The 26,708-nt window shown below is 43.5% G+C and overlaps 1 protein-coding gene across 6 annotated transcripts in view; it reads right to left on the bottom strand.

Moving 5' to 3' along the window:
• The window catches only part of CYSLTR1 (cysteinyl leukotriene receptor 1), a 79,769-nt gene that overhangs the window by 22,430 nt on the left and 30,631 nt on the right, over positions 1-26,708 (bottom strand). The window contains exons 1-2 of one of the 6 annotated variants that reach the window (XM_056538899.1): positions 19,940-20,027; positions 18,847-18,895 (exon numbers count right to left, since the gene is read on the bottom strand). The exons of 1 other annotated variant lie outside the window; for it this stretch is intronic. The gene's annotated coding sequence lies outside the window, so the exon portion shown is untranslated. Of the gene's footprint in view, positions 1-9,601; positions 9,781-10,254; positions 10,727-18,846; positions 19,055-19,939; positions 20,028-26,708 lie in introns of those variants that run through there. 4 more of the 6 variants (XM_056538898.1, XM_056538901.1, XM_056538900.1 and 1 more) reach the window with 4 other exon arrangements.

Below are 26,708 nucleotides of genomic sequence, written 5' to 3'. Positions count from 1 at the left end.
CATGATACTATTACAGAGGGGCTGGACATTGTCGAACATTTCTTGTATTCGCAGACATAAACAGAATACAATGGGGGATTTTTTAGTTTGTATTAGATGAGCCAAGGTAATGACTGATCTTCAACAGCACCATCTTTTATTATGTGCTAAAATGATAAGAAAGGAAGATGGCCGAATTCTGCTTAACTATATTAGATGAAATATAACCAAACGTCTGCTCTTTACAACAACCCTCTGCTCTATATCAGTGCGCATTGCTATAGCAGTGACCAGTGTTTTCCAATTGGTGTGCCTCTAGCTGTTGCAAAACTACAACTCTCAGCATGCCCGGACAGCCTTTGGCAAGGATCAGTGTTATCGGCGGTCGATTACTCAAGTCTGGATTTCAGGCTTGGAGCAATCAACCACCGATCAGACATGACGGAGGCAGGTAAAGGGATCTCTGTTCGCGTTCTAGCTGATCAGGACATCAGAATTTCACCGCGATGATCCCGATCAGCCCGAATGAGCTGCCGGGAAGCTTTCATTTTCATTTTAGAGGCACCGATCAACTTTGAACGCAGCGTCTAAAGGGTTAATAGCACGCGGCACAACGATCGGTGACGCACGGTATTAGCCCAGGGTCACGGCTTTCATAAGCTGCCGTGGCCGACCCGGTATGACGTGGGGTCACGGCGTGACCCCGCGTTATATATCGAGACCGGGCACCTCCTTAAGGGGTACTCATTTCATTGGAAATCATTTTTTTTTTTAAATCAACAGATTTGTAAATTAATCCTTCCAGTACTCATCAGCTGCTGTATGATCCACAGGAAGTTCTTTTCTTTTTGAATTTCCTTTCTTCCTGACCACAGTGCTCTCTGCTGACACCTCTGTCCATATCAGAAACTGTCCGGAGTAGGATATGTTTGCTATGGGGATTTGCTCCTACTCTGGACAGTTCCTAAAATAGACAGAGGTTTCAGCAGAGAGCACTGTGGTCAGGTAGAAAGGAAATTCAAAACTTCAAAGCATACAACCGCTGATAAGTACTGAAAGGGTTAAGATTTTTTAATAGAAGTAATTTACAAATCTGTTTAACTTTCTGGCACCAGCTGATTTAAAGGGGTACTCCAGCACTAAGACATCTTATCCCCTATCCAAAGCATAGGGGAATCAGATGCCTGAACGCGGGGGTCCCGCCGCTGGGGACCCCCGTGATCTTCCACGCCGCACCCCGTTAGAATCAGTCCCCCGAGCGTGTTCGCTCCGGGTCTAAATACTGGCGATCACAGGGACGGAGCATAGTGACGTCACGGCTCCGCCACCGTGTGACAGCTGTCACGCCCCTCCAATAGACTTGCATTGAGGTGGAGGAGCATGACGTCACACGGGGGCGGAGCAGTGACGTCACTATGCTCCGTCCTCGTGGTCGAGATGGACTCAGCCTGAGGACCTCCAGTGGTTCCGGAATCCACTAAAGGTGGGTGCTGCATGGTAGATCCCGGGGGTCCCCAGCAGCGGGACCTCGGCAATCTGACATCTTATCCCTTATCCTTTGGATACGGGATAAGATGTCTAGGGACGGAGTACCCCTTTAAAAATTAAATATGTTTTCCTGTGGAGTTCCCCTTTAAGGTCTGATTGAGCAGAATGACGGACTTTAGTGAGAGTTACTATTTGGGGCTATTAAAGTTGTTGCTTTTGTTGGTTGTCACCCTGGTATTGTGCCCTGGGATCTTGCATGGGAGACCCGCTAGATTGATTGACATTTGCCCTTCTATTCTAATGGCCAGAATTATAAAAACTTATAAAATCTAATACAAATTTAAAAAAATATGTATAAAACAGCAGCATCTACATTACTGGAATACATATGCAATCGCTGTTTTTTTTCCAATGACGTCAGGTATATGTGGGTTTGGTTTGGCAATAGAGATTGAGGTTAGGATTCTTGCTACAGGTTTTAAGATATCATCCTATGAATCAATTGTAGTATCAGCAGTTTTAATTTGTAATCTGGAACAAATCTATAAAAGGTGTCTCTGTATATAAAAAACACTTATTGAATATAAATAATAAATAAATAAAGAAATAAATAAAATCTTATTGAATATAAATAATAAATAAATAAATAAATAAAATCAATAAAGCAAATCTGCGGTCCGGAAATTAACTATAAAACCTCCAACGCTGATAGAATTTAATAAAAGGATGCACATGATACCTCTAAGGCAGTGTTACCCAACCAGGGTGCCTCCAGCTGTTGCAAAACTACAACTCCCAGCATGCTCGGACAGCCGTTGGCTGTCCGGGCATGCTGGAAGTTGTAGTTTTGCAACAGCTGGAGGCACCCTGGTTGGGAAACCCTGCTCTAAGGCCCCTTTCACACTGCCATTGTGACCCGGCAGGCAGCGGACGTCAGGAAAGGAGGGGAGAATAGCATTACCTCATTATCATCAATGGAATCCATTGGGACTTGTTGCTGCCCATTTAGCTCTGTCCCGATAACGGACGTTAAAAGGGGTACTCCGGTGGAAAACCTTTTCTTTTTAAATCAACTGGTGCCAGAAAGTTAAACAGATTTGTAAATGACTTCTATAAAAAAAAAATCGTAATCCTTCCAGTACTTATTAGCTGCTGAATACTACAAAGGAAATTCTTTTCTTTTTGGAACGCAGAGCTCTCTGCTGACATCATGACCACAGCGTTCTCTGTTGACACCTCTGTCCATTTTTGGAACTGTCCAGAGCAGCATATGTTTGCTATGGGGATTTTCTCCTACTCTGGACAGTTCTTAAAATGGACAGAGATGTCAGCAGAGAGCACTGTGTTCCAAAAAGAAAAGAATTTCCTCTGTAGTATTCAGCAGCTAATAAGTACTGGAAGGATTAAGATTTTTTTTAATAGAAGCAATTTACAAATCGGTTTAACTTTCTGGTACCAGTTGTTAAAAAAAAAAAATAAAAAAAAGTTTTCCACTGGAGTACACCTTTAACCCCTTAAGGACCAAGCCCATTTTCACCTCAAGAACCAGAGCATTTTTCTGACCACTGTCACTTTAAAGGAGTAGTCCAGTGGTGACCCAGTGGTGAACAACTTATCCCCTATCCTAAGGATAGGGGATAAGTTTGAGATCGCAGGGGGTCTGACCGCTGGGGCCCCCTGTGATCTCCTGTACGGAGCCCCGACAGCCCGCTGGAAGGGGGCGTGTCGACCTCCGAAAGGAAAGGGCCGGCCGACAAACCCCCTTAATACAACTCTATGGCAGAGCCAAAGCGCTGCCTTCGGCAATCTCCGGCTCTGCCATTGAGCTGTATTGAGGGGGTGTGTCGGCCGCCGCTTCGTGCGGGGGTCGACACACGCTATCTGGCCGGAGAGCCATGAGATTGCATCATAAAGTTGACATGTTTTTACTTTTGGAAGACATCAGAGGGCTTCAAAGTATAGCAGCAATCTGTAAAAGGACAGAAATTTTCCTAAAATTTGTAACCCAATTTTTCTTGAGTAAGGAAATACCTCATATGTGTATGTGAAGTGTTCGGCGGGTGCAGTAGAGGGCTCAGAAGGGAAGGAGCGACAATGGGGTTTTGGAGAGTGAGTTTTTCTGAAATGTTTTTTTGGGGGCATGTCGCATTTAGGAAGCCACTATGGTGCCATAAAAGCAAAAAAAAAAAAATACATATGGCATACCATTTTGGAAACTACACCCCTCAAGAAACGTAACAAGGGGTACAGTGAGCCTTAACACCCTACAGGTGTTTGATGATTTTTGTTAAAATTGGATGTGTAAATGACATTTTTTTTTCACTAAAATGCTGGTTTTCCCCCAAATTTTACATTTTTACTAGGGGAAATAGGAGAAAATGCCACCCCAAATTTGTATCCCCATCTCTTCTGAGTATGGAAATACCCCATGTGTGGACGTCAAGTGCACTGCAGGTGCACTACAATGCTCAGAAGAGAAGGAGTCACATTTGGCTTTTGGAAAGAAAATTTTGCTGAAATGGTTTTTGGGGGGCATGTCCCATATAGGAAGCCCCTATGGTGCCAGGACAGCAAAAAAAAAAACCACATGGCATACTATTTTTGAAACTGCACGCCTCAAGGAACGTAACGAGGGGTACAGTGAGCCTTAACACCCCCACAGGTGTTTGACGACTTTTCGTTAAAGTTGGATGTGTAAATTATTATTTTTTTCACTAAAATGCTGCTTTTCCCCCAAATTTTACATTTTTCCTTGGGAAGTCCTGCCTGCTCTTTCCCGGTCGCCAAAGATCAGGACCTTTAGGACTTCTTCTTGGAACTGGAGGTATGTCCCTGTGTTGCCAGCGTTCTGGGACAGTACAAAAGAGTTGTACATGGCAACCTGTACCATGTAGACCGCAACTTTTTTGTACCATGCCCGTGTTTTCCGCATGGCCATGTATGGCTTGAGGACTTGATCAGAAAGATCAACTTCCCCCATATACCGATTGTAGTCCAGAATACAATCGGCTTGAGGACCGTTGTTGTGGTATCTCGCACAGGGACAGGTGAGCTGCCGTTACCATGAATAGTGGTCAGCATAAGGGCATCCCTCTTATCCTTGACCAGCAACAGGATTTCATGGGTAAGGGCACGGGGCTCACCCTTGGGCATAGGTGTCTTCACAAAATTTAGAGGGAGGCCTCTCTGGTTCTTCCGCACGGTCCCACATGCGGATGTGGATCTGGCGGCAAGGGATGTGAAAAGAGGGATGCTGATATAAAAGTTGTCCACGTACACATGGTAACCCTTATCCAGCAATGGGTGCACAAGCTCCCAAACGATTTCCCGCTAACACCCAGAGTGGGGGAATAATCTGAGGGTTCAATAAAGGAATTTCATCCCTCATATACTCTAAACTTGTAAGTGTACCCAGAGGTACTCTCACAAAGTTTATAGAGCTTCACGCCATACCGCGCCCGCTTCGAGGGAATATACTGGCGGAAGATGAGTCTCCCCTTAAAACTGATAAGAAACTCATTAATCGAGAGGTCCCTGAAGGGTACGTAGGCCTCCAAAAATTTGGCCCCGAAGTGAAGCCGGTCATAGGCTGGATCACTTCAGGGTTGACATGCCACATTATCAGTGTAATGGAGGCATTTCCGAATGGCCTCGAACCGCCTCCGTGCCATGACCCTACTGTAAAGCAGGGTCTGGTATGGGGCGTCCCCGCTCCAGTACTGCCTGACACTGGGCTTTTTGATCAGGCCCATATGCAGCACGAGGCCCCAAAATGTCCTCATTTCTGCTGCATCAATGGCGTACCATTCATTCTGCCTGGCCAAAAAAGAATCAGGGTGGTGGACGATGAACTGCCTGGCGTACAGATTCGTCTGCTCCACCATGTGATTGACAAAACTGTCACTGAAAAAATAACTGAAATAGTCAATTTCAGTGCATCCAGCTGTGTCAATCCGGATTCCGGAGTCGCAAACAAACTCTGGAATCCGTGGCTGATAAGCCTCTGGGAGTCTCCAGACAGGTTCACCGGAAGGGGGCTCCGGTACACTTGTCTGGGGGTTCAGACTCCTATTACGAGCGGCATTGTCGCTCGTACTAGTGCTGGCCACTGGGCCACTTTCTTGGGGGGGGGTGCGTGGCCTCGCTTGGTGGCGTCTCCACCGCCTTCTCGGGCACTCATCATCAGTGGTAGATGATGAGGAGGACGAGGAAGAACACAGGAATGTAGGATCTTCCTCATCCTCACTGACAGATTCGGAGTCGAAGGCAAGAAAAGCATATGCCTCCACTACCGAAAATGCCTGGCGAGCCATCGCCTTTTTTCTTTTTGACTTTTTTACACTTTTTTTTTACTTTTAACCCTACCTGTCCCTAGGCTGTATTCTGTCCCTGCTATAATAAGTGGTCTTCTGTCCTGAGGGGGCTACGATCTTCACAGAGGGGGGGGGGGGGGGGGTCCCTGGCTCCTTCTCGCAGCTCTGCCCGCCGTTAACCCCTCCCCTGCCAGCTGCTATTGGCCAATGATCGTCCAGCCAATAGTAGCGATCCTGGGGGGGGGGTGACGAAATCGCCACCTGCCCATAGATACAGTGGGTGATTGGGGGTGTATCCTACACCCCCCGATCACCATGTATCTCTGGGTCAGCGGGGCATTTGAGCGGGGTGACTGCTGATCGATATCAGTAGTCGCCCCGGTCCATACAGGTACCCCCGTGGTGCAAAAGTACCAGGGAGCGAAGGCGTACCTTTACGCCCATGGTCCCTAAATGGTTAAGTAATGTAGGGGAGAGGTGTCAAGTTAGTTGGAGCTGAGGTAGCAGTGTGGAGTGGTAGTGAGAGGAATACAAGGGAGGCCTGAGAAAATCTTAACATGAGCAACAATACCATTCTGGAGGTGTCACAGAAGGAGTCAGTAATGTCGTGACTTGATGAGCCACATAGTGCTAGTCAAGGATAACATCAGTAGCAGCTGAGATCCGGGGGTTTAGTTTATATACCAGTGGTGAAAGCTTAAATGGATATTATGCAGAACCAAAGTTGTCTCAAGTAACCAGTAACTACAAGTCTACTACAAGTCCCAATAAGGCTTAAGAATTCCTTGGGTTCCTCTGCATTCCCCCTGCTCTGCACTGTTAAGCACTGTAACATCTGTCCGTGATCCTCAGTAAAGGCAGTTTTCGGTAACTCTGCATCTGGAGTATTCTTTGCACCAGTGCTCGGCCCAGGAGGACTGCTACACCTTGGAGCGTGGGGAGTTATGCTACCCTGGCGTTACGAGCTGTGTCAATTTGTCACCCACAATCACTGCCAGCACACTTAACACCGGTGGTCACCACTTTATTAATGCTCAATATAGACTATAGGGCTGTACAGGTATGTAATATTGTGCTGGGGCATGAAAGAATCATAAAAAGATGAGTGCCTACCTAGACCCAGTTCCCCCATAGATCTGCCGCAGATCTCGTTCTCCTCCGTGCTGTCCCAGTGTCTTCTCTGTGCTTATTTATTCAGAGACAAGCAGCTGGTGTGGGACCTTACCGCTCAGCCAGTCACTGGTCACAACGGTCTGCTTTCTCCTAGTGTCCTGAGTGAGATGGTCCTGCAACCAGTCCTACGAGCGACCGGGGCTAGGTAAGCATCAGGTTTTTATCTTACCCCAGTACTATATTAAGTGAGATGGACATAAAATTAGGGGGATAGACATAAAATGGGGGGATGTGAAATGAGGGATATTGACATAAAATGGAGGGGGGTGTAGACATGAAATGAGGGGTGAAAGGGGGGGGGGGGAAATGTTACCATTTGTTTATAATATTGAAATCGCAATATTTACATTCATAAAATATGACATTTTCCATAAATCGTGCAGCCCTAATAGACAATATGGGAAATAAGTCATAACAAGTAAACGTTGTCCACACATTATACAATAAAGATATTCTGGGGAAGCTTCATAGATTCTTTTGGCAGGGAATTATACCTGAGCCCAGCCAAATATGTATAGGAAATGGGGGCCATATGCTGTATGTCTGGTTACTGCTATACTCAAGGGAAACATTTAAGAAAATAAACAAAGGCAAACTAATTATAACCTAAGAACATCCGCTTGACATGGCATTACTGTACACTGCTGGCATATTGTGGCAAATAGTATTCTGGGATCTGCCAAAAAGCATCGAAAATGAGCAAGAAATCGCAGTAAACACTCATGAAGATGTAGTATTAAATATGTCGCTCAGCAATGAAAGGTCAAAAAGTGCAACAATCCAAAACCTCAACAATCCAAAGAGAGAACATATTTAAAGGGTAGCTCCCACCAAGTACTATATAATCTAATATGTCCCTACCTAGTAGTAATCTAGCCCTAACCCCCTACCTGGCTTCAATTTTTTTTTTTTATCGCTTTAATAGAGCACATTTAATCTAATTCTAAATCTGCTCTATAAAGCAGGGCAGGAAGCAGCGCTTCCCAACAGGCGCGACGTCACTGACACCTTGCTGGGCGCTTGCTTCCGCCCTCACATCGTCTATGAATGAGTGTTATTTATCTAATAGGGTGCCTCCAGCTGTTCCCCAATTACAACTCCCAGCATGCCATGATTGCTATTAGCTGTCAGGCCATGCTGAGAATTGTAGTTGTGAAACAGCTGGAGGCACCCTATTGTCTAGTGTCATAAGAATGCCTCCCGCGAGCACGATCGCTACCATCACCGCTAGCAAGGTCCCTGTGCCCACTAGCGGTGTCAAAAGAATGCCGAGCGCGGCTCTGTTCCCCGTCCCTGTCAGCTCTCAGGGTACGGGAACAGATTTGAAAGCCTCGCGCGCGGCTAACGTAGTACTGCGCAGGCGCAGCACTACACAAATAGCGTAGGGCTAACGTAGGCAGCGCTAGGAGCCTGGCATTAGCCCTACGCTATTTGTGTAGTACTGCGCATGCGCAGTACTAAGTTAGCTGCGCGCAAGGCTTTTAAATCTGTTCCCGTACCCTGAGAGCTGACAGGGACGGGGAACAGAGCCGCGCTCGGCATTCTTGTGACACCGCTAGTGGGCACAGGGATCCCGCTAGCGGTGATGGTAGTGATCGCGCTCGTGGGCACAGGGACAGGGTAATGGGGGCGGGCGGGCGGGGCCGTGCGCGAGGCCAGTGAAGCTGGCCAATGCGCGCAGCCCCAGCTATCAGCGTGCTCACTCTCGCCTGTTTGATTGACAGGCGGGAGCGAGCACCGCAGGGCCTGAATTTCGACTCACTGCCAGGCTTAAATGAGTCGAAATTCAGTAGTGACGTCACTGCCGAATGCATTCGGCCACTAGGAGGATGACCCCTAGTGGCCGAATTTAAAAGTGATTTTAAACGTGTTTAAAATCACTTTTTTTTAATTAAAGTATATTAGAGATATGTTGTAGTACTTAAGTACTACAACATATCAATTTTTGTACTTCATGACAGTGCCCATTTAAGCAACAACTTATAAAAGGAGTACTCTAGGACTGGAAAACGTATCCCCTATCCTAAGGATAGGGGATAAGTTTCAGATCCTGGGGGTCCGACTGATGGGACCCCCCGTAATCTCCCGTACAGGGCCCAGGCAGTCCGTGGGAAGGGGGCGTGTCATCCACTGCACGAAGCGGCGGCTGACACGCCACCTCAATACAACTTTATGGGAGAGCCGGAGCGATGCCTTCGGCAATCACCAGCTCTGCCATAGCGCTGTATTGAAGGGGCATGTCAGCCACCACTTCAGCCAATGGCTGTCCAGGCATGCTGGGAGTTGTAGTTTTGCAACAGCTGGAGGTCCACCGTTTGGAGACCACAACTGTTACCTAGAGATTTTGATTCATATTGGAACAGCTGCACATGTTATCACAGAGAATGTAAATGTGAACCAGGCCTGCGTCTTATGACATCAATGTTCTAGGGTTTGCCGTACTCAGATTTCATTCCTTAACCCTAACAGCGGTGCCCTGAGCTGCATGTGACGGTGATATGGGGGATGCATCCATGGAAACGTATAAATATGTCCATTGCGAACACCAGTATGAATACGAGCAATAAACTGCACATCAGCGTTCCCCTCCATGTCATGGCCCTCGATTTCCGCTCTCAGTAGATTTGTATAGACAGTAAACAGTTTACTCTGAAGTAATCCAGATGAAGACTATTAAGGGATGGGAACAGCTTGTTATTCCACCAAGTCTTCATACCCTTTCCATCACCTTCACATCAAGACAGCCTGGTCTTGTGAGACAAACTGGTTGCTAGGGGGCACGTTGCCCATACCTCCCAACTTTTGCAGAGAGCAAAGAGGGACAAGCCACGCCCACTAATCTCACCCTCAGCCACACCCCTAGCCACGCCCTCCCTGTCACCTAAGTTATGGAGGACGTCCTATTCATGTGACAGACTGACAACAACCCGCATCTTTACCACTACAGACCATATAAGAGATTACATACAGTTATATCGGGTGACTGACCACAACCCCCATCATTACCACTACAGACCATATAAGAGATTACATACAGTTATATCGGGTGACTGACCACAACCCCCATCATTACCACTACAGACCATATAAGAGATTACATACAGTTATATCAGATTATTGACAACAACCCCCATCATTACACTACAGACCATATAAGAGATTACATATAGTTATAACAGGTGATGGACAACAACCCCCATCATTACCACTACAGACCATATAAGTGATTACATACAGTTATATCGGGTTATTGACAACAACCCCCATCATTACACTACAGACCATATAAGTGATTACATACAGTTATATCAGTTGACGTCTTCTCTGATTGGAATTGGTCCCTTTCATTTTTCTTCTCCATCTGGCCCAGACCGTCATGATGAGCCAGGTGTCAGGGGATTCCTTATCATCTACAGTTACATAGCATGGTGGAAATGTCAGTCCTAGAAGGTCTGTTCCATTTTCTCTGTCTTTGCTACCTCCCAGTGCTATACAGACCGATAGTATTAGCCATGAGGAGGAGTTTTGTGAGGAGACTCAACATTTGGAGTGTGTTGCAGAAGTAATGGAGGTGGAAGCATTGGTCGTGCCTTGCACTAGTGGTGGTAGGTGTGGTGGGAATGCTGTAAGGCATCATGATGGATATGCTGAGGGGGAGCAAAAAGCCTATGATCAGAAGTTCCTACTGAGAGGAGTGGTGGGGGCGATGAGATGGAGTTTGATGATGAGGATGTCAGCAGGGTTGTTGCTCTGATCATAGCAGGTGACGGCAATGCTGATGCATCTGCGAGCTTGAGAAAAGAACCTTCCAGAGGGGGGGCACAGTTGGGTGGTGATGTAAATATCTCTTTGGTATCCTGCAGTGTGGACATTCTTTACTATCTTAAGAAAGTAAGACATAGCCAGGGTCCAACTTTAGGAATTGGGGCTCTTTATAAGCACATGGGGGGAGATTATGTTTGCTTATGTATTCCTTTTTTTTAGTTTATTTTTTCTTACAATGTTTTTACTTATGTGCGACTCATTTATCAATCGGTTTCAGCCTGTCGATAAATTTCTTTCACATAAGCAATTTCTCTTTTTTTTGCTTTGGTAGTGGCTTTTTCTGCTCCATGTCTGAGCTGGAGTAAATTTAATAGGTTTTTTCATGCCATGCGACTTTTTGCGACTTCTGCACTTGATAAATCTGTGACCACTGCAAGTCAAGAATCACTTTTTGCTTTGGTAAGCAAGATTTTTATTTTTTGCTTAGGAAACTGCACAATCAAAAAGTCGCAGAAAGAGAGTAGTCGCACTTGAGACTTTTTTGCGACAATTTTAAGCAAAAAAAAAAATCTACTAAATATTTTGATAAATGTCCCCCATGGAGAGGCATCACATGACCTAGCTACAAGTATCAGCAATCCACCACTACCTGCTGTCCACTGGCTACAGTTACTATTAGTCTTCAATCTTCATCATACTCCATGTAGTTGTCAGCGTGCAGCACAGTGCATGCCACAGTAAATACTTGAAATAGTAGCTATGGCCAGGGCCAGCAATACATTGATTCAAAATTTCAAAAAGCAAAAGTCTATGTTTTTCAAAATTTCAAAAAGCTTATATCTCTAGTGTGTACAGACGTTGCAACTTTCAACAAGGCCGAAATTTGTCTATTTTTTATTTTCAAAAAGTGATTTCTGTAGTGTATACAGACCTGTTGCAATATGTAAAAGGTGAGAATTTTGTCTACTTTTTTTCAGAATTTCAATTTGATATAATTCTTTCAAATGTTAAAATGTATAAAAAATATATATATATATATATATTTGACTGTGTACAGGTTCCTGTTGCAACTCCCAGAAGGAGAATTCTGTATAATTTTTAATTTTTTAACATTTTTAAAATTCACAAAAGGGATTTATTCACTGTTGTCAGGTTCTTTACTATTTTGAGACTCTGTCACCAATCCTGTTGCAACTCACATAAAGGGATAATTTTTGGAACACTTGAAAAAAGTCACTGCGTCTTCCAATACCTTAATGTGAATTTTAACACTGGCAGGCATCTACCAACAATCAGGGATACTTTATCCACCCTCCAATGTAGCATGAGGGAGAGCGTTAAGAGTGGTAGGCATTGTCGTCACCCTTAAGCAAATAAGATTGTCTACCAGTAATGTGGAAAAACTCACTTTTGTTAAAATGAATCAGGAATTTAAACCTCCTGTGTCAGACACTACCTCCTGGCTACTACTGCTCCCACCAGTCTGCCACCTCCTGCTGTCCACTGGCTACTTTCACTTCCACCAGTCTGCCACTTCCTGCTGTATGTTGGCTACTGAAGCTCCAACAAGTCCACTACTGCCTACTTTCTGCTGGCTAATACAACCCCCCCCAGTCCATCCCCTCCAGCTGTCCACTACCGCTACTACCCACCAGGCCAACACGTACACACCTCATGATCCCCAAAAAAGGGATCATTTCTTTTTAGATTTTTCATACAAAAGCTATTCCTTTTTCACCATTTTGGGACACCAATCCTGTTGCTACTCCCAAAACGGGATAATTTTTTGGAATCCATGCCACCTTCTGATATCTCATTTTAAACACACAGCAGGCATCTGCCAAGAACAAGGGATACTTTATGCAGCTTTATAATAATGTTTTCAATGTAACAATTGTATGTTAATAATAGTGTTGCTCGCGAATATTCGCAATTCGAATTTTATTTGCGAATATCGCATATTTGAGAATTCGCGAATATTCGCGAATTCGCGAATATTCGCGAATATAGCGCTATATATTCGTAATTACGAATATTCGTTTTTTTTTTTTTTTTCACAGTGCACATCACAGTGATCATCCCTCTCTGCTTCCAGCTTATGTGGTGTAAGAAGGCTCTAATACTACTGTGTGAGACCGGTGTGCGAATGTTCGCATATGCGAAAATTTGAATGCGCAAATTTTCGCATGTGCGAATTTTCGTTTATGCTAATTTTCGCACACACGAATATTCGCATATGCGGAAATAAAACGGGGATATTACGAATATGCAAATATTCGCGAATATGACGAATATTCGTCCATATATTCGCGAATATTCGCGAATTCGAATATGGCCTATGCCGCTCAACACTAGTTAATAAGCTTCTGTATTCTCTAATGCAGAATTCGTGGCTTTTTGAAAAAAAAAGTGCAAATGTAGCCTCAAAAAGTCTCCATTTGCATTAACCTCTTCAGGACACAGGGCATATGGATACGCCCTGCATTCAGAGTCCTTAAGGACCGAGGGTGTATCCATACGCCCGTGGGAAATCCGGTCCCCACCGCTAGCCAGTTGGGGACCGGAGCCGGATGCCTGCTGAAATCATTCAGCAGGCACCCCGCCACATCGCCCAGGGGGGGGGGGGGGGGGGGGGTCCTGAGACCTCCCCATGTCGGCGATCGGAGAAAATCGTATGTCAATTCAGACAAGCAATTTTCTCCAATTCCGGTCTGATCAGGTCTCTGGGGACCTGATCACCCGGAAAATAGGACTGATCGGAGTTGTCAGCAATAGCCCCGATCAGCCTAAGGGATAGGAGTGAGGTCGCAGAGCTGTGATCTCCTCCTATCCCCTGCCATTAGTCAGAACGGAGTTCTGACCAATGGCAGCGCAGGACAGGGGGTTGCCATGGCAACCCCCTGTTCTGCCCGCCCCTGGATGTCGAGGGGATCTGGGAAGAAGATGGAGGTCGTACCTGCAGGAGAAGATGCCTGGGGACCCGGGATCTTCGCTGGAGCCTGCTGGATACTTGCTCAGGTAGGGAATCGATTTTCCTTACAAGTAGAGGGCTTCAAAGTTAGAAAAATGCAAAATTTTCTAAATTTTCATGAAATTTGGGGATTTTTCACCAAAAAAGGATGCAAGTAACGGCGAAAATTTACCACCAAAATAAAGTAGAATATGTCACGAAACAACAATCTAAGAATCAGATTATTCGGTAAAAGCGTTTTTGTGTTATTAATTCGTAAAGTGACGGTGGTCAGAATTGTGAAAAAGGGCTCAGTCCTTAAGGTGAAAAAGGGCTGCGTCCTTAAGGGGTTAAATGAAATCCCTTGGACAATTGAAATGTCAATATTTTCTTTCTGGCAGCAGAACAGCCACTTTGGCCACTTCTGGGTGGCAGTTCGGTTAGTATTTTGCATCAAGTATAAGACAACACTAGGCTTTTAAAGGGGTACTCCAGTGGATTTTTTTTTTAATCAACTGGTGCCAGAAAGTTAAACACATTTGTAAATTACCTTTATTCAAACATCTTAATCCTTCCAGTACTTATCAGCTGCTGTATGCTCCACAGGAAGTTATTTTCTTTTTTAATTTCCTTTCTGTCTTACCACAGTGCTCTCTGCTGACACCTCTGTCCATGTCAGGAACTGTCCAGAGCAGGATAGGTTTGATGTCCTACTCTGAGCAGTTCCTAAAAATGGACAGAGGTGTCAGCAGAGAGCACTGTGGTCAGACAGAAAATAAATTAAAAAAGAAAATAACTTCCTCTGTAGTATACAGCAGCTGATAAGTACTGGTAGGATTAAGATTTTTACATATAAGTAATTCACAAATCTGTTTAACTTTCTGGCACCAGTTGATATAAAGAAATTTGTTTTCCACTGGAGTACCCCTTTAAACAAAAGAGGTGCCCATCTTCGAATGATTGTTTTTCTCTGTGTGTGTTCCACTCCTGGCTTTTGGCTTACAAATACCAATGTAAAATGCCAACCAAATTACACCCCAGTGTGGAAATGGTCTTAGTTATTTCCTATTGCTTCACATTAGCCATCAATAAGGCTCACAATCAAAGTTCCCGATCTGAGGCACAGACATTTTGGAACTATTTGATTCCTATAAAATTGCCCCAATTAGTATGCTTTTGCAGTATGGGACAAAACAGTGCAGACGTGAGGGGAACATACAAAATCTATGCAGATGTTTCTCTTGGTTAGATATAAAATTGTGTTTAAATAAAACAATCACCCTAAGACTTGAGCTTAACTGTACTGTCAATTTGACAGGCAGAGGAGCAGTCAGGAAATACATAGCAGGTGCTGCAGCCTCACTGATTGTGCAATAGTCTGCTGTGAAATGTGAGATGTTCTGCAATAGCTCCAGACAGGCAACTGGCAGGAGTGCTTTGGGAGGACTTTGAGAAAGAGCTGAGGTAAAGCAGTACATTCTGGGAATTGTAGTACCAAGCAACAGCTCAGACCCAAAACAAATGGATTTTGGGTGGTTTATGAACTGGGGCAGACGGTAAGCAATATTATATACCTTTGCAGCATTTTTTTACCTGATGTTGGAGTGCCCCTTTAAACCCAGGTCCCAAATGTTTCAAGGAAATTGAAGGAAACACTGGCAATTGAGGCCCCATGCTGTCCGTACGTCACTTACAGTAAGAAACCTAAACTTTGGGTTCATGACTAATGCTTGAGCCCAGGATCACCACTGGAATGATCAATCACTGTGAGTAGTAATATGGCAGCGCAATGTCCCCTCCATGCCTCTGTGTAACATGCAGAACCATTACATAACCCAGGCTTGGCACAGTACTGTTTTTCCACATATTTTGTTGTCTTTAGGATATAATTAGATTATGTTACAAGGAGAGAACTATGTTGTAAGTAGAACCCCGCTGTACAGTGCTAGCCGTATTCTGTGGTTTGATGCAACACATGCTGGAATATCCTAATACAGAGTGTGATCAAATAAAGGGTCATTCTTAGGCCATGTTCACAGCTCAGAATTTCCATGCCGGATTCCGCATTCCACGGAACTCTGGTTTGGGAAAATGTATCCCCTATACTGTGGATAGTGGATAAGTTGCTGATCGCAAGTCATCGACCACTCGATCTCCAGAACAGGGTTGACTTACTTCCCTGAGCGCTCCGACCCTCACCTTCCAAGAAAAACTGGTGTCGGGAATGACAGCCGCTCAGCCAATCCCCATCTGAGGCTGGACAACACTGCGGCCGGTGATTGACTGAGTGACCCGTCACTCCCAATACCAGTCTTGAAATGTGGAGGCCGAAGTGATCAGAGCGGTAAGTCAGTGGTCGGACCCCTCCGTGATTGGCACCTTATCACCCATCCACAGGATAGGGGATAAGTTTTACAAACTGGAGTTCCCCTTAAAAAATGTATATATCGGGCTATGAAGTTGGGGTTTAAGTTAATAAAGGTAACGTTCCTCATACAGTAAAGTGTGCAATACATGTATCATAGTGGTCTATAAAACCTGATATTAAAGGGGTTATCCATGAAAAAACTTTTTTTTTATATATATTAATTGGCTCTAGAAAGTTAAATAGAGTTGTAAATTACTTCTATTAAAAAAAATCTTAATCCTTTCAGTACTTATGAGCTGCTGAAGTGGAGTTGTTCTTTTCTGTCTAAGTGCTCTCTGATGACACGTGTCTCGGGAACTGTCCAGAGGAGAAGCAAATCCCCATAGCAAACCTCTTCTACTCTGTGCAGTTCCAGAGACAAGCAGAGATGTCAGCAGAGAGCACTGTTGCCACACAGAAAAGAACAACTCAACTTCAGCAGCTGATAATTATTGGAAGGATTAAGATTTTTTTAATAGAAGTAATTTACAAATCTGTTTAACTTTCTGGAGCCAGTTGATATAAAAAAGAAACACATTTTTTTTTAGAGATGAGCAAACTTACAGTAAATTCGATTCGCCACAAACTTCTCGGCTCGGCAGTTGATGACTTTTCCTGCATAAATTAGTTCAGCTTTCAGGTGCTCCCGTGGGATGGAAAAGGTGGATACAGTCCTAGGAGACTCTTTCCTAGGACTGTATCCATCTTTTCCAGCCCTCCGGAGCACCTGAAAGCTGAACTAATTTATGCAGGATAAGTCATCAACTGCTGAGCTGAGAAGTTCGTGACGAATCAAATTAACTGTAAGTTCGCTCATCTCTAATTTTTTTCCTGGAATTCCCCTTTAAATTAAGTTCCCCTTTACCATATGTTCTTCAGTACTTTTTCATTTATACATATAAAAATGAAAATACCACAACATCAAACTACATAAAAACACAAGCAATAATGGTACTAATAATAATACAAATAATAATAACAACAACAACATATATATGCAGTTAGGCACCAGGTTGAAATGCCTCCAATGCCACATATTAGATAAATATATATTCAATATCTCAGCAAATGAATTACCCATTCAGTAGTTTTTTGGGATCATAAAAAGTGGGATGAATTCATGGAGACCAGTAAATACACCAACATTACTTTCCAGAGGACCATAGTTCTACCCACATGAAAAATGGCATGTAAATCAATATCCCCCTCCCCTTGCAGCCGGAGTACCCAGGTTTGGCTCCGAAGTACCCAGGTTTGGCTCTAAGATTAGGCTCCCACGCAGTATTTCGGTCTGTATTTTTATTTATTTTTCTAGCCAAAACCAGCAGTGGATCCAAAACACAAATAAGGTGCAAATCTGTCCATTAAAGTTTTTAGCAAAGAAGTGGAGAAAAAAAGACCTTTATATCACAAAAGAAAATTATATCTCAATCAGGAGTATTTTTCAAATCCAGCGTATACTTATTTTTTCACTACAAAACAATTAGCAGCTAGTACATGAAACCAAAGACGCGTTTCGGGGCCTTTTTTTCCCCCTTCCTCAGACTGATCATTACAGTTTTTCTCTATGTTGGTTCCAGTCCTGTTTTTGGCTAAAAATACTTTGCAAATACTATGGGGGAGAAGAATCTTCTACCTTTTATTTATTTTTTTGCTGTCTTTTTTTAATTTATTTTTATTAACAATAACTGTTTATTAATAGAAGTTTTACAACATTTTAGCCATACATAACAAGGAAAGGAAGAGCATAAGTATAACAAAACAAATATGGTATCAGCCAGTATGTCAAGAAAAAGAAACAGGGAAGTATAATAAAAGTACAATAAAAACCAAGTTAAGGTCATGTGACACACCTATTTTTTTCACTTTTTTTTTTTTTACTGCTGTTACGCATACAATAAAAAATGTGCAAGCTTCTTCATATGTTTTTCCCGAAAAAATGCAACCCTCAATCTTTGGATTTAAGGACTACTCTGCCCCTAGACATCTTATCCCCGTTCCAAGGGATAAGATGCTTGAGCACGGGTGGGGGGGGGGGGGGGGTTGATCCGGCCGGTGTGACCCCTCGCGATCGGCGGCCCGGCACACTGCCACCCGTCAAAGTTTGCTTTGTGCCGGTTTCGAACTATCACAGCCGTCACGCCGCAGATCACGAGGCGTCCCAGCAGCCGGACCCCCCCCCCCTGCGATCAGACATCTTATCCTTTGGATAGGGGATAAGATGTCTAGGAGCGGAGTACCCCTTTAAGCGTGTCTATACTTCAACCTGGTCATAGGTGGAGTACAGATGCGAAAAATTATGCGCAAATCACTTGAATACACATGCTACTGAGAAACCACGCCCCTAAGAGGTGATACATCCACACTGTGGCGTACAGGAAAAATACAATTTGCCAGCTAATACAAATTCTACGCAGACCATTTAGACTAGGGGACTCCAAATAGAGGACCTCCAGGTGTTGCAACACTACAACTCTCAGCATGCTGGGAGTTGTAGTTTTGCAACATCCGGAGGTCCACAGTTTAGAGACTACTGATTTAGACCATCAATTAGCAATTTTTTTTACACCAAATAGTCCAAATAGTCGCAATTTTGCCCTTGATAGATCTCCCCCTATTCATAAACTCCGCGTATTGACCACAATTTAACAACATTCTAAGAAAAGATCATATCACTTAGTGCCGTCAGCAAGTTTTAACCCCTTCTTCTGAATAATTCACATTTTACAAGTGCATGTTCCTTATCGAAATTAGACATTTCATGAACTTACCCATTGGGTTCTTGGAAAACAGGTCCCGATGGTCAGAGATCAGTGGAGGCTGCAGAAGAGAAGTGAAATGCTGAAGTGGAAGTTACACAAGAAGACAGAGCAACATCTGTGCTTGGCAGAAGTGAAATGATGTGAGCTGCGGGAACTGGAGACTAAATAATGTGCCTGCACCTCCCCACCTAACACACCCACCCACTATATTACTGGAGATCACACAGAAGCCCAGAAATCTGCAGCCAAGAAGCCCTCGCTCTTAAAGAAAAAGTACACCTGACATGGAATTTATTATTTGTAAACATAAAAAAAATAGATTTTTCCATACTTGCACACTGCTAACAATGAAAAATATATTAATAAAAACGAATAAATAATAATACAAATTATATATATATATATATATATATATATATATATATATATATGTAATTAAAATGTAAAATGTAAAAAATATATAATAATAATAATGATTAAAAATATATAAAATATAAAATAAAGAAATAAAAATATATAATAATAATAATAAAAAATAATATATATATATATATATATATATATGTGTGTATGCAATTCAAATGCATAATTAAAAAATATATAACAATAATAATGATTACAAATGTATAAAAAATAAAATAAATAAATAAAAAATTAGATAGTAATAAAAAATATATATATGAATATATATATATATATATACATACACACACACACATATATATATATATGTGGTGTCCCAGTACAGGTGCATGTTCCTGTGCTACCTGTAGGCCCTGTCAGGTTGAGTCCCTCAGTGACCTGGGGGCTCCACTGCAGGGACTCCCCTTGTTCTCCTGTTAATTAATTAAATGTGGAGGGCTCAAGGACCTGTGTGAGTAAGCCTGTCACATGTTATGTTATGCAGTTATATGATTTGTTGCAACATGTACTCCCAGAGAGCACCAGCTTTAACCTATGACCCACAGCTTGACCAATGGGCTATAGTCCAGCCCCCTCACTATATAAAGGGGTGGCCATCTTAAAGGAGATGTCCGCCACAGACTATTTCTATTCCGTCCTGCCCGGGCTGCAAAAAAAGACAAAACAAACTTTCACTTACCTCCATATGTTGCCCCGGAGCTCCGCAACAGCTGATCGGTCGACTGGGCTGTTTACTTCATACTTCCTTTAGCCCGGTACGTCACATGGTGCTTCAGCCTATCACTGGCCGAGGCGGGACATCGCTGCAGCCGGTGATAGGCTGAAGCTCCGTGTGACGTACCGGGCTAAAGGAAGTAGGAAGCAGACAGCCCGGCTGACCGATCAGTTGTTGCGGAGCTTGGGGGCAACATATGGAGGTAAGTAAAAGTTTGTTTTGTCTTTTTTTGCAGCCCGAGCTGGATGGAATAGAAAAAGTCTGTGCTGGACATCTCTTTTAATTCTGACTATTTGTGTTATGTGCTCATAGCTGTAACATCCAAGTATTTGCTGAAGCAGCTACCAGAGGCCTTAGAGACAAGTATTCAGCATCCAGAGTGCCACAAAGCTAAAGTCTATGTCTGCTGTCATTACATCTAGTCAAGACCTGCACATAGTATAAGTCAAGTCTAATTACAAGTACAAGTCCAAATACAAGTCAAGTCTAATTGCAAGTCAAGTTTATTACAAGTATTGGTCCAGCAGCTGCGAGGTCCTCTGGGTCCTGGCCACCTCTCTGGGAATTCTGGCCATAGCTGTGAAGATAATTACACCTGTCTTCTACTCAGTAAAGCCTCCGTTTACCCTCAACTGGTTGTGGACTCTTTATTCACTACTAGCCCGTGGGATAGCGGAGAATCCGAGTGTGTGGTGTTCCCGGAACCTGAAAACCACACTGGCGTCACGAACACATAGGGGTTAATACCATCCGACCCCCGGGGTTAATATAACATCTGATCCCACCACTTACACTGCAACACCCGTGGTTGCGCCATTCACAGCAGTGGTGCACTATTTATATATATATATATATATATATATATATATATATATATATATGTGTGTGTGTGTGTGTGTAATTCAAATGCATAATTAAAAAAATATATAATAGTAATAATTACAAATATCTAAAAAAATTTAATAAAGAAATAAATAAAAAAATATATTATTATAATAAAAATATATATATCTATATAGAGAGAGAGATAAATATATCTGTGTATGTAATTCAAATGCATAATTAAAAAAAATATATAATAATAATGACAAATATATTAATTAAAAACTAAAATAAAAAATTGATAATAATATAAAATATTATTATATATATATAAATATATATATATATATATATATATATATATATATATATATATATATATATGTATATACAGGCAATTAAAATGTATAATTAAACAATATAATAATAACAAAATAAATACATAGTTAATAATTATAAATATGATATATATATATATATATATATATATATATATATATATATATATATATATATACTCGAGTATAAGCCGAGTTTTACAGCACGATTTTTCGTGCTGAAAACACCCCCCTCGGCTTATACTCGAGTGAACTCTCCACCCTCAGTGGTCTTCAACCTGCGGACCTCCAGAGGTTTCAAAAGTACAACTCCCAGCAAGCCCTGGCAGCCATCGGCTGTCCGGGCTTGCTAGGAGTTGTAGTTTTGAAACCTCTGGAGGTCCGCAGGTTGAAGACCACTGCGGCCTTCGACATCATCCAGCCCCCTCTCACCCCCTTTAGTTCTGTACAGTACTCGCCTCCGCTCGGCGCTGGTACGGTGCTGCAGGACTGTCCGGTGGGGAGGTCGTCCGGTGTGATAGTGGTTCCGGGCTGCTATCTTCACCGGGGAGGCCTCTTCTCTGCGCTTCGGGCCCGGCCCCAGAATAGTTACGTTGCCTTGACGACGACGCAGAGGTAAGTTCATTACCAACGTCCTTCTGCGTCATCATCAAGGCTACGCCTTTATTCTGGGCCCGAAGCGTGGAGAAGAGGTGCCCCCGGTGAAGATAGCAGCCCGGAACCACTATCCCACCGGACGACCTCCTCACCACACAGTCCTGCAGCACCGGACCAGCGCCGAGCAGAGGCGAGTACTGTACAGAACTAAAGGGGGTGAGAGGGGGCTGGATGATGTTGAAGGCCGCAGTGGTCTACAACCTGCGGACCTCCAGAGGTTTTAAAACTACAACTCCCAGCAAGCCCGGACAGCCGATGGCTGACCAGGCTTGCTGGGAGTTGTAGATTTGAAACCTCTGGAGGTCCGCAGGTTGAAGACCACTGAGGGCGGATAGTTCACAAGAGAATGATGACAAGAGGATGATGACAAGGGGATGATGAAGGGGGGGGGGGGGTGGGATGATGACAAGGAGATGATGAAGGGGGTGGGGATGATGACAGGGGGATGATGACAAGGGGATGATGAAGAGGGGGGGGTGTGTGGGATGATGACAGGGGGATGATGAAGGGGGGGTGTGGGATGATGACAAGGGGATGATAAAGGGGGATGGGGATGATGACAGGGGGATGATGACAAGGGGATGATGAAGGGGGGGGTGTGGGATGATGACAAGGGGATGATGAAGGGGGGGTGTGGGATGATGACAAGGGGATGATGAAAGGGGGATGATGAAAGGGGGATGATGACAGGGTGATGAGGATGAGGGTCTGGATGATGACAGGGGGGAATGATGTATTTCCCACCCTAGGCTTATACTCGAGTCAATAACTTTTCCTGGGATTTTGGGATGAAATTAGGGGCCTCGGCTTATATTCGGGTCGGCTTATACTCGAGTATATACGGTAGTTCATATGTAGTGGTGTAGCAGAAGAATAAAATAATGTGTTCAGATTGTAACTAACGTGTAAAATATCGTAATGTTTTGAGTTTTGCCTTTTGTTTTTTTGCTCTGGTTTTGTTAGTAAAAAAAATAAACCTGGAACTGCCCCTAGTCAAAGCACGTCATGGTCACTTTCACTTGCTTTTCACAGAGTTTATACTAAACTAAGGTAAGAGAAGGGTTTCTGGGGTAATTTGGAGTAAAATGGAGAAGGGAAATCTTTTTAATTACATTGGATTCAAATGTTGCCAAATATGGTAAATACAAAAAAATTATTATGGAAATATTCAACTCATTCCTCTACCATGCCATTCAAGTACAGTCAGGGCCGGCATAAGGGTGGGGCCACCTGGGCTATTGCCTTGCCTGGTGCCCTGGCTACTCAGACTTTACACCACTGCTGTAAAGCATGCCATTAGGAACACATACAGCTTCTAGCCATGACAGAGGTAAAAGCTGTAGGCTCTTTGCTCTGTCACTTAATATCCCAAGCCGCAGGCCTGAAGTATAATTTTTTTTAAATTTTGGTGCACAGGTGAATATTGTTAATGGGGAGGGAGTAATATGGGGGCATTTACTACCGGGTACCAATACTGCCAATACTGGGGCCACCAATATATCATGGGTCTTACTTGCTGAGAGGGGTCTTACCTAGTGGTTGGGATCTACTATGGGCTCTACCTACATAATTGGGAGAACCTACCTATCAGGGGCCTTAAATACCTACTGGAAGGGAGGGGTGGGGGCAGGAAGCCAAAAACAGTGTAGCTTGTGATGCTCCCACAATCACTTAAATCAATTAGACTAACAACATGTGCACAAGCAGGCTGCAAGGAGCTAGGGATCCTTAGTACAGAGATGGGAATACCCCTTTAATGGGGGGTAAACTTTATGAGGTAACTTTATTGTGGGGACCTTCCTACATATCCAGTCTCCCTACATATTTATTTGCTCCTACTGGTGTTATCCGAATCTCCCTTCACAGCAGAAAGGTAATCCAAAGTAGACAATTACAGTTAACATGTTTCGGTCCAAGGCACCGGGCCCTTTATTAGGCATAACTGATATGTGCCAGATACCTAATGAAGATCCCAGTAGAGTGGACCAAAACGAATTATCTGTAACTTTAACTCACTATTAAAGAATTATGCTAATCAGATGTGACTGATACTCTTTCCCTATATGTGGGTATTGTAAAATATGATCTGTGATCCACAAGCACCCCCCAAGGTTTAAAGCTTCTCTTAAACCCGGTCCTGGTTGTAGTCAGTTGGATATTTAATAGATGGGGGAATTTACCTACCTTCTTAGTGGAGGAGCTAATTGCCCTTCCACCCCCCTCCCCACTGAACATAACATAGCCACCTACACACTCACTGTGTGAGGCACAAAAGAGGGGCACTATTACGTATAGGACATCAATGAGGACATTATATTTTGGGCTTCATGGATTGGAGGCTTGTAGAAAGGTGGAATGGCTGCTGAAAAAGTAAGTAGCTTAACATGTTTGGCAGATTCTGACCGGATGGAGTTATTATAGCGGTCTAGCCTGGATGGAAAAGAAGGGAAAAGAGAACTACTCTGATCAAAAAAGATGTCACCTGTAAGTCGCTGAAGGTACCTGCACTGTAGTCATGTATGTGGTCTGCAGAGCCTGCGTGGACCTGGTATCTGTATGGTCATTTTATGGGGGAAATACTTCTGTGTACATAATAGGATTATTTAATCACAATTTAGTGGTAATGGTAGTGTTCCTGGTGTGGCGGTATGATTTGGGCCCTATATAATGGTATTACTTATCATAGTATATAATATGTTAGTATGTTGTTGAATTGAAATTTCAGTATTTGGGTCCAACATTTATTCTAATACCAGCCCTGTGTGCGGCGCATCCGGCCCCAGTTGTGACGGCCATAATCAGAGATAGTCCTTTAAATGTCAATAGTGACCACAGCATTTGAGGAAACTTGGTAAACCTATTGGTGGGCTCTTCCCCTGTGATTGCAGGGTAGGCATGTATACAGCATGTGTTCCATGTACAAATAGTGCAGGGGCTTTAAAGGGGTACTCCGGCCCTAAGATATCTTATCCCCTATCCAAAGGATAGGGGATAAGATGTCTGAACATGGGGGTCCAACCGCTTGGGACCCCTGCAATCTAGCATGCAGTACTCTTATGCCCCCGAACACAGGGATGGAGTATCCGCCCCGTGTGACATCATGCCCCGCCCATTCAATGCAAGTCTATGGGAGGGGGTGTGGCGGCCATGACGGCTGTCACGCCCACTCCCGTAGACTTGCATTGAGGGGGCAGGGCATGACATCACATGGGGGCGCAGTCGTGACATCACAATACTCTGTCCCCGTGGACGGGAGGCATAAGACTTGGAGCCTCCAGCGCTTCCTGCAGTGCTCACAGGTGGGTGCTGCATGCTAGATTGCAGGGGTCCCCAGCGGCAAGACCCCCGCGATCAGACATCTTATCCCCTATCCTTTGGATAGGGGATAAGATGTCTTAGGGCCGGAGTACCCCTTTAAACACCCACTCTCTGCAGTCAGAGTTTGCTACAGCTGTAATATATTAATATAATTTAATGGCTGTAAAAATACACATGTACATTTACTTATAGACATGTCCCCGTTATCTGGAGAGTTCACATATTGTGTGTTTGCGCAGCAATGATGTGGCCAACATCAGTGCTGCACATGCACAATGTGAGATATAAAAGCGATCGATATGATCCCTGAAAATATTTTACAGCAGGAAACATGTTGAACCAGAAACGAGCGACTTCAGGAGGAAAGGTTCTATTGAATATATGTTCTGAGTGATTGGATTTGCTGCACAACAATATAACCAGTATAATGCAATCTATGATGAATGATGTTATGATCGTGAACATGGTGAGCACTGTGAATACTGGCACCGCATTATAAATCATTATGTGCAAACAACAGGTACTGACCACTGACAGGCTAATGACTATGCTCTAAGTATAAGTGGGAAACAAATAAAGTTAAATTTGCACATTATTGTGAAAATCTGTGGTACAGACCTAACTATTAGCAGTGTTCTCTGAGTGCAAATAGGAAACCATCTGCCAGAGAATTCCTAATCCTATTTGAGTTTTTTATCAAATCGAGTTAGCTTTGGGTTGGTCTTGGTAAACCACTGCACCATGTGGTGTTTAGGAGGTGTATTGCTCACAAACTGTCTCCAGTCCATGCTGAAAGAGGGTATCTTTTTCTACATTCCAAGATGTGAGAGGGAAAATTGTTTCAAAAGCTAGAAGAGATAGAAGCTGTACAAGTGCTCTTCTGCTGTCACTGGACTCTTTGTGGGCTTCTGGCTGAAGTCAGTGCTGCGTAGCTTACAATTCAATTTTTTTGCCTTATTCCCTGTGATAAAGAATACTTATGCATGTGCAAAAGTCTTTTACCTATTCACTACAGTGAACTAAGCTGTAAACAACCTCCTCAGTAAAGCATACCTTAACTGGACTGTGTATCTTCACTAGCAACACTTCAAGTGCTTACACATCACATCCTGGTAGGGAGAAGTGCAACCTGGATCTTGCCCCAACCCTGTCCTTACCTAATTGGACAATCCACCCTAAATGGTGGCCCTCAACTGGATGATGGTCCCTATGCTTAGCTACGTGTGGGAGGGTCAGAGTAGTCAGAAAAGTCAGGCAAACTAGGTCAGCAACACATAAGTACAAACTGTGCAAAATCAGCATACAAAGAGTTAAACAGGAAAAAGTCAGAAATCAGAAACTAGGAGGGCAACGTATTACAAAATCACAAGCAATGGAAACATCAGGACAGGCAATGGGTCAAATCTAAATAGCAGCAAAGTCCAAAAATAGGTAAGCAAAGGGTTGTCAGGTCAGAAGCAGAGGTCTGGATACACAAGATAGGTCACAGGATAAATAGGCACATGGAATATGGAAAAGTGATGGGGTAGACCTCATAAAGAAGTGGGAAATGTGAGTGCCAGCACTGCATCTGATTGGCCAGAACTCCCACCGACTGT

This window comes from Hyla sarda, chromosome 9 (genome assembly GCF_029499605.1).
Source record: "Hyla sarda isolate aHylSar1 chromosome 9, aHylSar1.hap1, whole genome shotgun sequence".
Classification (NCBI taxonomy): Eukaryota; Metazoa; Chordata; class Amphibia; order Anura; family Hylidae; genus Hyla; species Hyla sarda.
The sequence above is the reverse complement of the archived record's forward strand: the minus strand, read 5'-3'. Positions and strand labels throughout refer to the sequence as shown.